Raw genomic sequence first — 15402 nt, forward strand, 5'->3', positions numbered from 1 at the left:
TGGGGAAGCAGGCCACCTCTACAAGACCTGCCCAAAACGGGCCTGTACCTACGCACAGGCAATAAGAGGGGGTGCCAACACCAACGACACCCCGAGGAACACCGATACACACCCCACCAGCACAGTGGCCCCAGAAGAGACCAAGACCAGGGAAGGTGAGGACAGCCCGACCGCCTTGAGTTCCCAACCCCCCGCCACGAACTCCCAGCCCCCTCCCCAAGAGGAGGAGTCAATGGAAGAGGGAGTGGGGGAGGGACAGGAAAGGAAATGGCAGACTGTGAAGAGGAAGAAGGCGCAAAAGACACCACCCAAGAGACAACGGGCCACAGAAAACAAGGGCACCGGCAAGAAAAGAGTAATGCAACAGGTGGACACCAGCAACCTCTCCTCGTCGGAGGATGAAAGCAGCAGCAGAAGCCGACGATGGAGGCAGAGGAAGCAGCAAAATGGAGGAGAGAACGCGGAAGAGAACCAACAGAAAGGAACAAGCGAGGGAACAACCTTGCCCGTCGCCCCCCCAGCTCCGGGAGACCGGGAGCAGCGCGGAGGCCGTTGTCCCCCAGCTCCGGGAGACCGGGAGCAGCACCACATCTGATGCAAGCCAGCACCGGGAGAGGAAAGAAACTGAATGACCAGGGAAAGGAACAGGGGCACAGTCGGATCCACCCCCAGCGACACCACCAGCCTTGCCACTAGTGGTCCCACACCCAGGGGGAGACCACTTCCAGTTCCTGAGCCCAGAATCGGTGAGGCAGTTCACCAAAGCTGTGGGCATGAGGGCCCAGGACAAAGGAAAAGGGACTGTGTAACGGGAACTGAACTCCAAAAGAGCCATGGATATAAAACTGGCATCTCGAAACGTGCGCAGTGTGAAGCGCACTGCGCGATGTGTTAACGCCTTGCAGTACCTCGGCAAGGTCAAGGCAGATGTGACTTTCCTACAAGAGCGTGGGCTGCCACACCTCAGCAACTATCGGAGGTGGTCGCGATGGTGGACCCACGGACTGTCAGTATGGTTGGGGGGCAATGATTGTCGCGCTTCCGGCCTGGGGATTCTGATGCGGGGGGGCAACTTCTCAATCACCGAGGTCAGAGAGGTGGTGGGGGGGGGGGGGGGGGCGGCTCCTCGTGGCACATGTGATGTACCGGAACACTCCACTTCAGTTAATTAACGTGTATGCTTCGCCCGTGCGGAGCGAGCGGCTGGCCGTCCTCCAGCAGCTCCCACCGCTGCTGGTGACGTCCCGGCCGGTCGTTCTGGCCAGTGACTTCAACTGCATCATTGATGCGGCTGGACGATCTGGCGGTGCCGACAACAGACTGGACAGCACCTCCAGACTCCTGATGGAAACGGTAAAGGATGCCAAGTTGCGCGACGCCTTCAGCACCCCTGCAGGCGGAGCACAGCCACAACGCACCTGGTCAAGGTCGGACGGCTCAGCCCGGTCCCGGATCAACTTCCTGTTCATGTCGGAGCCAATCACGGTCAGATCCACCGATGTCACGCCGGTGTTCTTCTCTGACCATCGTCTCCTTCGGGCCTCCTGTCACCTACAGGAGGACCAGAAGGCAGGCAGGGGGACGTGGAAGTTGAACGTGAAGCTGCTGACCCCAGAGAGCATTGAGGAACTAAAGAGGGATTACGCAGGTTGGAGAACCGTGAAACCCCTCTTTGACTCTCCTGTGCACCGGTGGGAAGTGACAAAGGAGAACATCAAGAGGTTCTTCATCCGCAGGGGGGTCCAGAAAGCAAGACAGAGTCAGAGGGAGCTGTGTCAACTCCAGACAGACTTGCAGCAACTCCTCCTACTGCAGTCGGGGGGGGTGGATGTGAGGGAGGAGCTCCGAGAGGTGAAGAGCTGGCAAGCCCAGCTCCATGCCTCTGAATCCTCCAAGATTATCTTCCGATCCAGGGTGCGCCCGGTGGAGCAGGATGAGACGTGCTCACGTTTCTTCTTCCAAAAGGCGCACAGGGGGAGCTCTGTAACAGAGGGCGGCTCAGTAACATCCTCGCAGACGGACATATCAAGGATCTGCAGATCCTTCTATGCCAGTCGGTATGACACGAAGGCCACAGACCGCACAGCCTCCCAGAATTTCCTGTTCTCTATCACAAAGGTCTTAGAGGACAGCAAGCTGGAGAGTCTGGACCAACCACTGACCCTGGAGGAGCTGACTGGCTCCATCTGTTCCTTTGAGTCGAGTAAAACTCCCGGAAGTGACTGCTTACCGGTGGAGTTGTACTCGTCCCTGTGGGACTGAATGGGCCCCGACCTGCTGGAAGTGTACAATGCTATGCTTCGAGCTGGCAGCATGTCAAGAGTCCATGAGGAAGGGTACCATTACCCTCATCTACAAGCAGAAGGGGGAGAGGGAGGACATCAGGAATTGGAGACCCATCTCACTGTTGAATGTGGATTATAAGATCCTGTCCAAGGCCATCGCCAACAGGGTCAAGTCTGCTCTGGGACAGGTGATCCACCCGGCCCAAACCTGTGCTGTACCTGGCAGGAAGATCTTTGACAGCCTGGTGCTGCTCAGAGATATGATCGCCTACGTGCAGGACAGAGGGATGGACACCTGCCTGGTCAGCTTGGACCAGGAGAAGGCCTTCGACAGGATATCACACGCATACATGTTGGACGTGCTCTCCAAAATGGGCTTTGGGGAGTGAATCAGGAATTGGATCCAACTGCTCTACACAGACATCCGTAGCGCAGTCCAAGTCAATGAGTGGGAAACAGACAGTTTCCCCATCAAGTCTGGAGTCAGGCAGGCCTGCCCTCTCTCCCCTGTCTTGTTTGGGTGCTGTACAGAACCCTTTGCCGAATCCATCAGGAAGGACGAGAGCATCAGAGGGGTGACGTTGCCAGGCAGTGGGGGCACCCAGGTGAAAACCTCCCTGTACATGGATGACGTCGCCGTCTTCTGCTTGGACCAGAGGTCAGTTGGCAGATTGATCAGCATCTGCGACCGGTTTGAGTCGGCATCAGGGGCCAGAGTCAACCGCACGAAGAGCGAGGCCATGATCTTCGGCAAGTGGCCCGACCGATCCAACGTCCCCTTCACCATCAGGCCTGACTATCTGAAGGTGCTGGGGATCTGTTTCGGAGGGGCCAGGGCGTGCAACAAAAATTGGCGGGAGCGGATTGGGAAGGTGAAGCAGAAACTGGGACTGTGGGAACGGCGCTCCCTATTGATAACTGGGAAGAACCTGGTCATCAGGTGTGAGGTGCTCTCAGGGCTGCTGTACTTGGCGCAGGTGTGGTGTGTTCCTCGCTCCTCCGGCTTGGAAATCACCCGCGCCGTTTTCCGGTCTGTCTGGGGATCCAAGATGGAGCGGGTCCAACGGGTCACCATGCACGTCCCTGGACAATGGGGGTGAAGGTGTCCCCAATGTCACCCTCATCCTGATGACCACCTTCTTCTGTTGCTGCATCAGGCTGTGCGTGGAACCCAAGTACGTGGGCACCAAGTGTCACAACGTACCGAGGTTCTACCTGTCCCGGCTGTTGCGAAGGATGGACGTGGCCCCGTGGCCACATGGCGTCCCAGTCAGCTGGACGTTGCCGTGCTACCTTTCCTTCGTGGAAAAGTTCTTCCGGACCAATCCCTTGGACCATAAGTCCATCAGGAAGTGGTCAGCACGGAACATCCTGCAGACACTGCAGGAGAAGGACTCGATGGACACCGCGGGGTGGTTCCCTGAGCAGACTGTCCAGACCATCTGGCAGAATGCCTCATCACCAGAATTCACCAACAATCACCAAGACCTCGCTTGGCTGGCAGTGAGAGGGGCCCTCCCAGTAAGATCCATCCTGCACAGTTAGGGCATCACCCCCAGCGCGCGTTGCCCCCGGGAGGACTGCACTGGGGACAAGATGGTCACCCACCTCTTTGCAGACTGTGGGTTTGTGAGGAGGGTGTGGCAAAAGATGCAAGGGTCCTTGTCACGTTTCATCCCCAGCAGCAGCGTAACAGAGGATTCCCTGATCTATGGACTGTTCCCGGGGACACACACGGAGACGGACATCAACTGCTGCTGGAAGGTCATCAACTCAGTGAAGGATGGCCTTTGGTCTGCTCGAAAATTGTTGGTCTCCCAGCACTGCGAGATGTCCGTAGGGGAACGCTGCTGACTGGCACATTCCAGGCTGCAGGAGGACGTGCTGAGGGACGCACTGAAGCTGGGTGCAGCCAGTGCGAGGGCCGGTGGGGAAGGACGACAGTTTAAGGTTCTTCTGCCCCAGGAGAAGGAGGGGCGGGGTCAGGTGAGGAAGCCGCTCAAATGTTTTAAATATGGGATTGGGGTATCGCCCCAGGGAGCCACACGTGTGGCATCGGTGCTGTGTTTTTTTATATATAAGAAGGTAACACTAAGAATTGAACTGTACACAAATGTAAAGGTTTGAACAGTTTTTATTATTGTATATAGTTTCTTTTATTATGAATAAAGTTTATTTTGTATAAATAAAAAAAATAGCCATTCTGTAAACTTCCCTGATCTCATCATGAGGATTTTGATGTAATCTGATTAACACTGCCATTAAGCTATGTATGTTACAGTGCTTCAAAACTCAGAATATCCAATGCTTAAAGGCTGGTTTCAGTGTCCTTAGAGTATCATAGAATCATAGAAATGTACAGTATAGAAATGAAACCTTACAGCCCACCTCATCCATGTCAACTGCAATGCCTATCTATCCGTATTTCATTTGTCCATATAAGCCAATATGCCACTACCATATTCCTATCCAAGTACCTGTCCCAAATACCTTTCAAAATAGTATCTGCCTCCACTACCTCCTCTGTATGGAAAATTTTACCCTTCAGATCTTTAAATTTCTCCTCTCTCACCTTAAACCTGTGTCCTCTAGTTCTAGAGGATTATAGTTCTAGTTCATTACCACACATTTGTATGGACTAAATTCCATCTGCCACTGCCCCGCCCTACTTTCCAGATGATCTGTGTCCTGCTGTACTCTTAGATAACCTTCTATGCGATCTATGGCTCCACCAATTTTTGTGTTTTCTGTAAATATACTAATTAGACCTCCTACATTCTCATCCAAGTCATTTATACGTATATATTACAAACCTCAAATGTCCCAGGACTGATCCCTGCAGTATATCTTATTACAGATTTCCACTAAGAAAAAGAAGGCATGCACCAGTATTAATGGATATCATTTTATTTAACAAAATATCCTTATATAAGTGCCTGTTAAGTGATTGTCTTGTCATTTTCCAAAGCATACCTATTGAGTGCCTTTTTGCTGTAAGCAGATAGCCTGGTCTCTTCACAGACACTGTTTACTTAACTGTTTGTAATTTCAAATTCAATTGCTGCTTGTGACCTGTGAAGGCAGTTTGGTTTTCATTTGTATTAATAGTTACTACCCTGTAACTTCTGATTATAGTTGCTTTCTTCCTAACAGGAAATGCTTTCAGTTGGTAGTTTTGTCTGATCCTACTAGTTATGTTTTTAAGTGGCTAATACCACCTTGGGAACCCTGAGGGAGGAGGCAGAAAAGTGCACATTCAAAGACTCCTTCTCAAAGAATTTGAAGACTGAAGTGCTCCCATCTCTCTGAAGAGCAAAGTCTCTGCAGGTTGTCACTGAAATACATCATATTCTGCAGACAGATCTCAAATCATGTTCGTGTGCTTGGCTATACAATCAAAGGAGTACTCTGTCCAATTCTGGGCATCTGGTCTTAGAAAACTATAGATCTTTGAGAGGGCAGAGAAGACATTTAGTCATGGGGTTTTTGTTATGTGGATAAACTGTTTCTGGGGTTGTTTTCCATGAACTGGAAAAAGGTTGAGAGAGGATCTGATGAAGGTATTTAAAATGTATATCATATCTTCTATAAAGGGTTATATGTAAAGACAGTTTGAAGGCTCTCTGCACACAAATTTGGTATCTCACTGCAACCCAATCCCATGCTCTTTTCCACCTCCGCTGATGGCTGCCACCATAAGATCACACTATGATATCTCTTCCTTACCACTTCCTTCATCCTCTTTTGGGAAAATTGCAGCTTTTGGGAATTTGAAACAAAAAGAAAATAAAAAGGGTTTGGTCACAGTAAAGGGAAAGATGAAAACCAGAAAGTAGAATCCAGCTGTGACTAGTTTTCATGCACAAATCATACATAAGTGTTTTTACCCAGGGTAAAATGCTCTCTTGATTACTTCTGGGTGAAATCACCCATCAGGAAATTGGTTCAAGCACCTTCATGCTCATTTCTCCTTTGCATGACTGATGTTTTCCCTACATCACTGGTGCACCTAATGATGTTACAAATTGCATGCTGTACATTTCCTTCATTTCACGGATAAATTGGAGTTCCCAGTTATGAATTTTCTTCAGCCGTGTTAAAAAAAAACACAAGTTAAAGATTGGGCTCATTTGTTTTGTTTTTGTCTATTTAAGGAAACTCCTTACTGACGTTGCAGGAGCTGACTCGACTACTTCAGAATTCCCTGCAGGTTGCTCAAACGCCTTCCAAAGTGCAAGGGACATTCTTTTTCTGCATTTAGCTGCTGAGATTGTCATTCAATAGGTGGCTCAGTTGTGCTACTTCTTGCAGCATGGTATCTAAATGAGGCTTGACAGGGTCTGCAGCAATGCCAGTGCTTGCCATACCAGTTGCAATTTATTGAATTTACTGGTATAGGTCAAAGTCAATGTCAAAGTCAAGCTTATTGTCATGTGCACAAGTACACATATGCAAAGGTGCAATGAAAAACTTACTTGCAGCAGCATCATAGGCACATAGCATCAGATAAGCAGCATTCAGAAGAAAAACATAAGTTAAACATAAATTGTAAGAACAATTAAAACAAAACAAAAATGAACAAAAAGAAACAAAGTTGAATTTATCCAAAGCGGTCATGGTGTTGCTATGCTGAGGTAGTAATTAGGGTTGTGCAGATTGGTTAAGAACTGAATGGTTGAAGGGAAGTAGCTGTCTTTGAACCTGGTGATGTGGGTCTTCAGGCTTCTGTACCCCCTGCCCTGATGGTAGCTGCAACAAGGTGGTATAGCCTGGATGGTGGGGATCTTTGATGACAGATGTTGCCTTCTTGAGGCAACACCTTATGTAGATACTATCGATGGTGGAGAGATTACTTCCCCTGAATTAAATTTCTTTTCAATAGTGCAAGTGTGTTCAATGTCATTTATAACAGAAAATAAATAAGGAATTGCGATGTTTTCAGCTTTAAAGTATCAAACCCTAGTGTCTTTACTGTGTAGCTTTTCATACTCTGGCCCTTTGTCACAATGTCCCCGCTGTGGGTGCAGTGAGGCTGCTTCTTTTCTCTTTGACATTTTTGATGAACCATGAGAAGCTCTCTCCCAGACAGACTGGTTTCAGACTGCAGTCCAGAATCAGGTGAATGAACAGTCTGAGATATACCATTTCTCTGTTCCTGTAGGATAGCAATCTGTACATGTGTGGTGACTCTCTGCTCATGCTGGAAGGCAATCTGCTGATATGTATGTAAGCAAAGTTAGCTGTCCTCATTGCAGCATCTCTCTGCTACTGGAAAAATGCAGGCTGCTCAGTGTCATCGAGTATAGGGTCATACTGACAGAAACACCACCAAGGAAGCTCACCAGTGCCTCTACTTCCTCAGGAGGCTAAAGAAGTTTGGCATGTCCCCTTTGACGCTCACCAATTTTTATCTACACACCATAGAAAACATCAAAATCACGGCTTGGTATGGTAACTGCTCTGCCTGGAACTGCAAGAAACTGCAGAGAGTTGTGGACACAGCCAAACACATTACGGAAACCAGCCTCCCCTCCATGGACTCTGTCTATACTTCTTGTTGCCTCGGTAAAACAGCCAGCATAATCAAAGACCCCACCCACCCCAGACATTCTCTCTTCTTCCCTCTACCACTGGGCAGAAGATACAAAAGCCTGAAAGCGTAAACCATCAGGTTCAAGGACAGCTTCTATCCTGCTGTTATAAGACTGCTGAATAGTTCCCCAGTATGATAAAATGGACTCTTGATCTCACAATCTTTCTCGTTATGACCTTGCACCTTATTGTCTATCTGCACTGCACTATCTCGGTAGCTGTTAGACATTACTCTACATTCTGTATTGTTTTACCTTGTACTACCTCAATGCACTGTGTAATGAATTGACCTGAATGAATGGTAGGCAAGACAAGTTTTTTCACTGTACCTTGGTACAAGTGACCAGAATAAACCAATACCAATAAATAGGTCCTTCAGGCCCTTTGAGTCCAACCACCCAGAAGCACCACATTTGACAATAATTATAGAACATAGAACAGTACAGAACAGTATGGGTCCTTCTGCCCATGATGTTGTGCCGACCTATATAAATACCTACGCCATGATCAGTCTAAACCTTCCCTCCTACACAGCCCATAATGCTCCATTTTTCTTACTTCAATATTCCTATCTAAGGGTCTTTTAAATGTCCCTATTGTATCAGCCTCTGCAACCACCCTCAGCAGTGCGTTTCAGGCACCCACCACTCTCTGTGTAAAAAACCTACCTCTGATATCTCCCCTAAACTTTCCTCCTCTGACCTCAAACTGACGTTCTCTGGTATTGGCCATTGCCACCCTGGGGAAAAGGTGCTGGCTGTCCACTCTTTCTATGCCCCTCATAATCTTATACACCTCTATCAAGTTGCCTCTCCTCCTGTGTTGCTCCAAAGAGAAAAACCTTTGCTTGCTCAACCTTTCCTCATAAGACATTCTCTAATCCAGGCAGCATCCTGGTAAATCTCCTCTGCACCCCCTCTAAAGCTGCCACATCTTTCCTATAATGAGGTAACCAGAACTGAACACTAATGAAAACCGGCACACTCTATGCCTTCTTAACCACCCTATCAACTTGTGCAGTAACTTTGAGGGATCTATGGACTTGGACCCCAAGATCCCTCTGTTCCTCCACACTGCTAAGAATCCTGCCATTAACCTTGTACTCCGCCTTCAAGTTCGTTCTTCCAAAGTGTATGACTTCACACTTGTCTGGATTGAATTTATGGACTTATGGCTTTCTTATGGAAAGCCCATGCAAGGCTTATTGAGAAAGTAAGGAGGCATGGGATCCAAGGGGACATTGCAATGTGGATCCAGAACTGGCTGGCTCACAGAAGGCAAAGAGTGGTTGTTGCAGGGTCATATTCTGCATGGAGGTTGGTGACCAGTGGTGTACCTCAGGGATCTGTTCTGGGAACCTTACTCTTTGTGATTTTTATAAATGACTGGATGAGGAAGTAGAGGGATGGGTTAGTAAGTTTGCAGATGACACAAAGGTTGGAGGTGTTATGGATAGTATAGAGGGCTGTCAGAGGTTACAGCGGGACATAGATAGGATGTAAAGTTGGGCTGAGAAGTGGCAGATGCAGTTCAACCCAGATAAGTGTGAAGTGGTTCATTTTGGGAGGTCAAATAGGATGGCAGAATATAGTATTAATGGTAGGACTCTTGGCAGTGTGGAGGATCAGAGGGATCTTGGGGTCCGAGTCCATAGGACGCTCAAAGCAGCTGCACAGGTTGACTCTGTGGTTAAGAAGGCATATGGTGTATTGTCCTTCATCAATCGGGGAATTGAATTTAGGAGCCGAGAGGTATTGTTGCAGCTATATAGGACCTTGGTCAGACCCCACTTGGAATACTGTGCTCAGTTCTGGTCACCTCACTACAGGAAGGATGTGGAAGCCATAGATAGGGTGCAGAGGAGATTTACAAGGATGCTGCCTGGAATGCGGAGCATGCCTTATGAAAGCAGGTTGAGGGAACTTGACCTTTTCTCCTTGGAGCGACGAAGGATGAGGGGGGACCTGATAGAGGTGTATAAGATGATGAGAGGCATTGATCGGGTGGATAGCCAGAGGCTTTTCCCCAGGGCTGAAATGGTGGCCACAAGAGGACATAGGTTTAAGGTGCTGGGGATTAGGTATAGAGGAGATGTCAGGGGTAAGTTTTTTTACTCAGGGAGTGGTGAGTACGTGGAATGGGCTGCTGGCAACGGTGGTGGAGGCGGATAAGGTTGGGTCTTTTAAGAGACTGTTGGATAGGTACATGGAGCTGAGAAAAATAGAGGGCGATGGGTAAGCCTAGTAATTTCTAGGGTAGGGACATGTTCGGCACAGCTTTGTGGGCCGAAGGGCCTGAATTGTGCTGTAGGTTTCTCTATGTTTCTATGTTTCTAACTCCATCTGCACTTCTCCTCTCAACTCTGCATCCTGTCTATATCCTGTTTTAACCTACGACAACCTTCTACACTATCATCAACACCCCCAACCTTCGTGTCACCTACAAACTAACTAACCCATTGCTCCACTTCGTCATCCAAGTCACTTATAAAAATCACAAAGAGCAGGGGTTCCAGAGCCCTGCCAAACACCACTAGTCACTGACCTCCAGGCAGAATACTCCTTCTGCCTTCTGTGGGCAAGCCAATTCTGAATCCATGCAGCCAAGTCTCCCTGGATCCCATGCCTCATGACTTTCTACACTAATCCTACACTAAACCCATTTTATTTTTCCCACACTTGGATCAACTCCTTCCAGTTTACACTCAACTACTCACTAGAGTCAATTTATCTTTAGGATGCAGGAGGAAACCAGAACACTGAGGGAAAAATAATATGGATACTGGGAGAAACATGTAAACTCCCCACAGACAGCACTGGAGATCAGGGCTGAATCCAAGTCACTGGAGCTGTGAGGAAACAACTCCAGCAACCCGAGCCACTGTGTCACCCATTACATTGTGGGGCCTGTTGTAACAACCCTGTGACAATTGAGAACAACAATTTGCTCATGAATGGCACTGTGCTGCTCAGTGAGGTACTTTAATGTTCCTTCAGAGCTTTAAGCTGCTCCTGCATGGCAGAGACCAGACCTCGAGATGGATGAGGGCAATACTGAAACCAGGAACCAGACTTCTTATGGTTTCTATCTGTACACCCAAGCAGCTGTCAACTGAACCAGAAAGCTTTGTATGGCAAGTTGATCACTAATCCCCAAAAAGGAAGTGTGCATGGCTTCCAGATTAGTGGTCATGGTCTTCTGGCTCTGCACATCCCCTAGGGAAAGCTTGAAGATGGACTTCCCCAAGATTTTTGTCATCTCATGCATTCAGTCAAGCAGGCCTGACAGCTCTCTCTCACCATCTCTCTGTGCATTAGAATCAGCTTTGTCTGGGAAGCATCCTAGTAATTTTCCTCACCTGTGGATCCTACCTACCCACTTCCTGCAAACCCATGCACCAGACTCCCTACAACTTAAAGTAGGCTGTAGCCCACTGGTGTCTGGCGCATCTCCCTATGACATGTATTGTTCTCATTTTACCTGCTCATCCTTTGTGCTGCTGGTCCCTAACGTGGTGCTGTGAGGTGTCAGATGCAATGATACACTGTGATCTTCATCATCAATGTTATCGTCACAGCACATCCCTTCTCCTCCTCCTCATCTGTCATTGACTCTGTGTGCAAACCATCAGAGTGCTGTTCCTAATCTGTTCTATTCTTCCAATTTCCCAAATTGTTTTGATGGTATAATTAGCACATCAAAAGAAGAACAAAATCCAATTTCTAAACACATGTATTTGAGTGTTTACATCATCTGCAGCCTCCTGTGCCCCATTCTGCTCCTCCCATTCTGTATTACACCTCTTCTGGTGATGGCTTATCCTGAGACCCTGCAGAGAAAAGAGTTAGCTGCTGTCACTTGTTAGCTGCAGCCAATGCACCTTTATACTGATACAGTAGCCTGCGTGGTAACATGGGTGTCTGCTGCTCTTTCAACCAAAAACCTTGTTATAGAACATAATTGTCAGATTACAAATCATGGTGATTTCAGACTCAGTGACCCTTCTGTGCATGAGGTATTGAACTTTTGACAGATTCTCTCCTGTGCATTGGGCCTCCTCTTATTCCTTACTGCCTCACCAAAAATAAAAGGGATGAAGATATTACAGTGATCATTTCATTGTATGACAACTGGAAGAATGATCATTATGTGTGGATTGGATTCAATATAATTTGGGGACTGGGACTGTGAAGGAGAGCCTGGGGTATGTGGGTGGTGTGGGTGGAGTCACAGTTGGTGTGAGTCAGGATAAGGGAGCAGGATTCCTGTCCGTTTAGTCTTGAGGTTTCACTTGGACTTCTGCAGAGATTCTCAGTCTTGGAAGAAATAATGGTGGCCACCTCCTGCTGTGCTTTTTGAATGGCAGATCTGGCAGATTTTCCAGCCCCCATTGACATACTAAATCTCCTCTTGGTCTCTTTTACTGCCACCAGTCCTTCAATATCTCTCTGTGAAAATTATAGCACTTTCTTCCCCTTTCCTGAATTCTTTCTTTCCTCGCATGTCAGTCGTAATATTGTTGTTGCTGTCTAGCTGCCATGAGGAGTGTGCAACTAATGTCCTTCCGTCATTGCATGCAAAGAGCTTCCAACTGTGCTAAATTGGCTGAAGAGCAGTCTAAAACAACTTATGGCTAACTTCAGTGCCCGATTTTGCCTGTAAACCACCATAGTGCTGTTTCTGACGTGTTGTCCAATTTCATGATTTTTGCCACATTTAGCTTACAAAATGGTGGATGAAATCCAATGTCCGGGCATATATGTTAACCAATTTATGTTGTCCACAGCTTGTGAGTCAATCACAATTGTAGGATGAAAAGAAAAGCATCCTTGGGAAGACATCCTTGAAATGGCATCCTTGGAATTGATCTTTCTAATGTTTCCACAGCGATATTCTTCCCCTTGTGGCCAACATTGCCACCTTGATCAGGGGGAAAGCCACAGGCCCATTTGCCTTTTAATTGTGTTCCACAAAGAAGGGAAAAGTGGGTCAACCACTCTCCTGCAGCATGTTTGGTTGATGCTGCATTTGAATTTGCGATTTTCAATTATGAGTGTGAGGCTTGTCAAAGCAGACAAGGGCGAGGAGGAAATGTAGATTAATTTAAGTGTTTAGTATTGACTGAGAAATATTTGGTATGTGGGTGATGAGCTTATATTGATTTGAGCAGTGGATGAGGTCAAAGGTATAATTATTAGTACATCCTATTTGAAAACTTATTTCATCACCTTTGAGAACCTATGAAGCTTGTTTAAGTACACTGAATCAAAGTTCTGAACCTGCTAACTACTCAGGGTCATTTAGCTGAATCGTTTTTCTCTCCAGAGGTGATGCCTGACCTGCTGAGTGTTTCTGGCATTTTCTGTTTTACTATCAATGTTCTTGGAGATATGCTCCCGGCATTAATTTCTGTCATTACCTTTTCACACAGCCTTTTCACACTTACCTCTGACCAACTGTGCATCCAGGATGTCTTTCCTTTCCGCCTCAGGCATAAAGAACACAGGTGCCCTTTAAGAAAATCTTGATGCTTGCTCCTTTGATTGTTCAACACTTTCATCTCTGACTCCATTGGTTGTGGTTTCAAGTCCATCTCCAGAGCGATGAGAACTAAACCTTGATTGACATTCCTCGAGTTGAAAGTGCTTTCTATGAAATGACAAGTTTAAAAAAGACTCCATCTGACTTTTCAAGTGAATGTAAAATATTTAATGGCACTGTTATGAAAAACAAAGCGAGTTATCCCTGGCATCCTGGTCAAAACTTATCCTCCAATCATTGTCACAAAAACAGATTAGCTGGTCATTATCTCATTTCTGTGTGTGCAGCATTTCTCTACGCAAATTGTCTGCAGCATTTCCCTCATTACATGATGGACTACACTTCAAAATGGTACTGTTGGGCGTAAAGTATTTGCCCAAGATTTGAGGCATTAACGGGTGCATTAGAAAAATAAAATTAGTTTGTTGCAACTTGTAAAGTGGCTGCGCAGGTTGACTCTGTGGTTAAGAAGGCATATGGTGTATTGTCCTTCATCAATCAGGGAATTGAATTCAGGAGCCGTGAGGTATTGTTGCAGCTATATAGGTCCCTCGTCAGACCCCACTTGGAGTACTGTGCTCAGTTCTGGTCGCCTCACTACAGGAAAGATGTGGAAGCCATAGAAAGGGTGCAGAGGAGATTTACAAGGATTCTGCCTGGGATGCGGAGCATGCCTTATGAATGCAGGTTGAAGGAACTCAGCCTTTTCTCCTTGGAGAGACGGAGGATGAGGGGGGACCTGATAGAGGTGTATAAGATGATGAGAGGTATTGATAGGGTGGATAGTCAGAGGCTTTTCCCCAGGGCTGAAATAGTGGTCACAAGAGGACATAGGTTTAAGGTGCTGGGCAGTAGATATAGATGAGATGTCAGGGGTAAGTCTTTTACTCAGAGAGTGGTGAGTGTGTGGAATGGGCTGCTGGAAATGGTGGTGGAGGCTGATACGATAGGGTCTTTCAAGAGACTGCTAGATCAGTATATGGAGCTGAGTAAAATAGAGGGCTATGGGTAAGCCTAGTAATTTCTAGGGTAGGGACATGTTCGGCACAGCTTTGTGGGCTGAAGGGCCTGAATTGTGCTGTAATTGTTCTATGTTCTATGTTCTATGTTCTATGTTCCTGTAGCTATAATGTACTTTACTTTCTAAGGAGTAGGTAACCTTTAGTTACCACTGGCAACTGTAGTGTACACTGGCAGTGTAGGTAGTTCTGGCTGCATCCAAAAGATCTGGATGTCCGATTCTGATGTAAAGCAACAAAAGCACAAATTTAACATAAGGCTGACAATTCAACCACTTGGTGCGGTTTGATGAAGTGTTGTGATCCTTCTCTTAATTCCCAAAGAAAGAAAACCAGAGCAGAATACTATAAAAATTACTTCTGTATGAATTTTGCCTTCATAGTCATGTTTCATTGGAACCATTTTTATAGCATTACCTGACAGCCCAAAATAACATTAATAGTACTGACATTCATTCTTGTTATGAAAATTGTCATTACATAATCCATGGGTTGCAAACAGGGATAGTGAGCCCACCATTTGTAAAGTTATTAGCTCAATAAGTGAGGCTGAAGTATTTGCTTCCTTTACAGTGACATAACTGTTTAAATAGACGTTTTCCTCTGCCTCATATGTCCTCTTATTGGGAATGAGCAACAAATCCAAAAGATCAGAGGATAATGTTTCCCAATGCTACTGCCTAGACCAAGGCACAAGATACAGACTGCTTAGAAACTGATAATTTTTCCAAAGTTGACCTTTTTACATGTCTAATTTGGATTGGGCTTGGTGCAGGAGCACATTGAATTGGGAATTATTGTCCTGATCTTCTTTCCCAGGGCACCGATGCTCAATACAAGAGAGCATGGCTTTAAAGTAATGGGCAGGAAGTTCAAGGGAGATATCAGAGGGAGGTTTTTCACCCAGAGAGTGGTTGGTGCATGGAATGCACTGCCTGGGGTAGTGGTGGAGGCTGATATGTTGG

The sequence above is a fragment of the Pristis pectinata genome, chromosome 11, assembly GCF_009764475.1.
Source record: "Pristis pectinata isolate sPriPec2 chromosome 11, sPriPec2.1.pri, whole genome shotgun sequence".
Lineage (NCBI taxonomy): Eukaryota > Metazoa > Chordata > Chondrichthyes > Rhinopristiformes > Pristidae > Pristis > Pristis pectinata.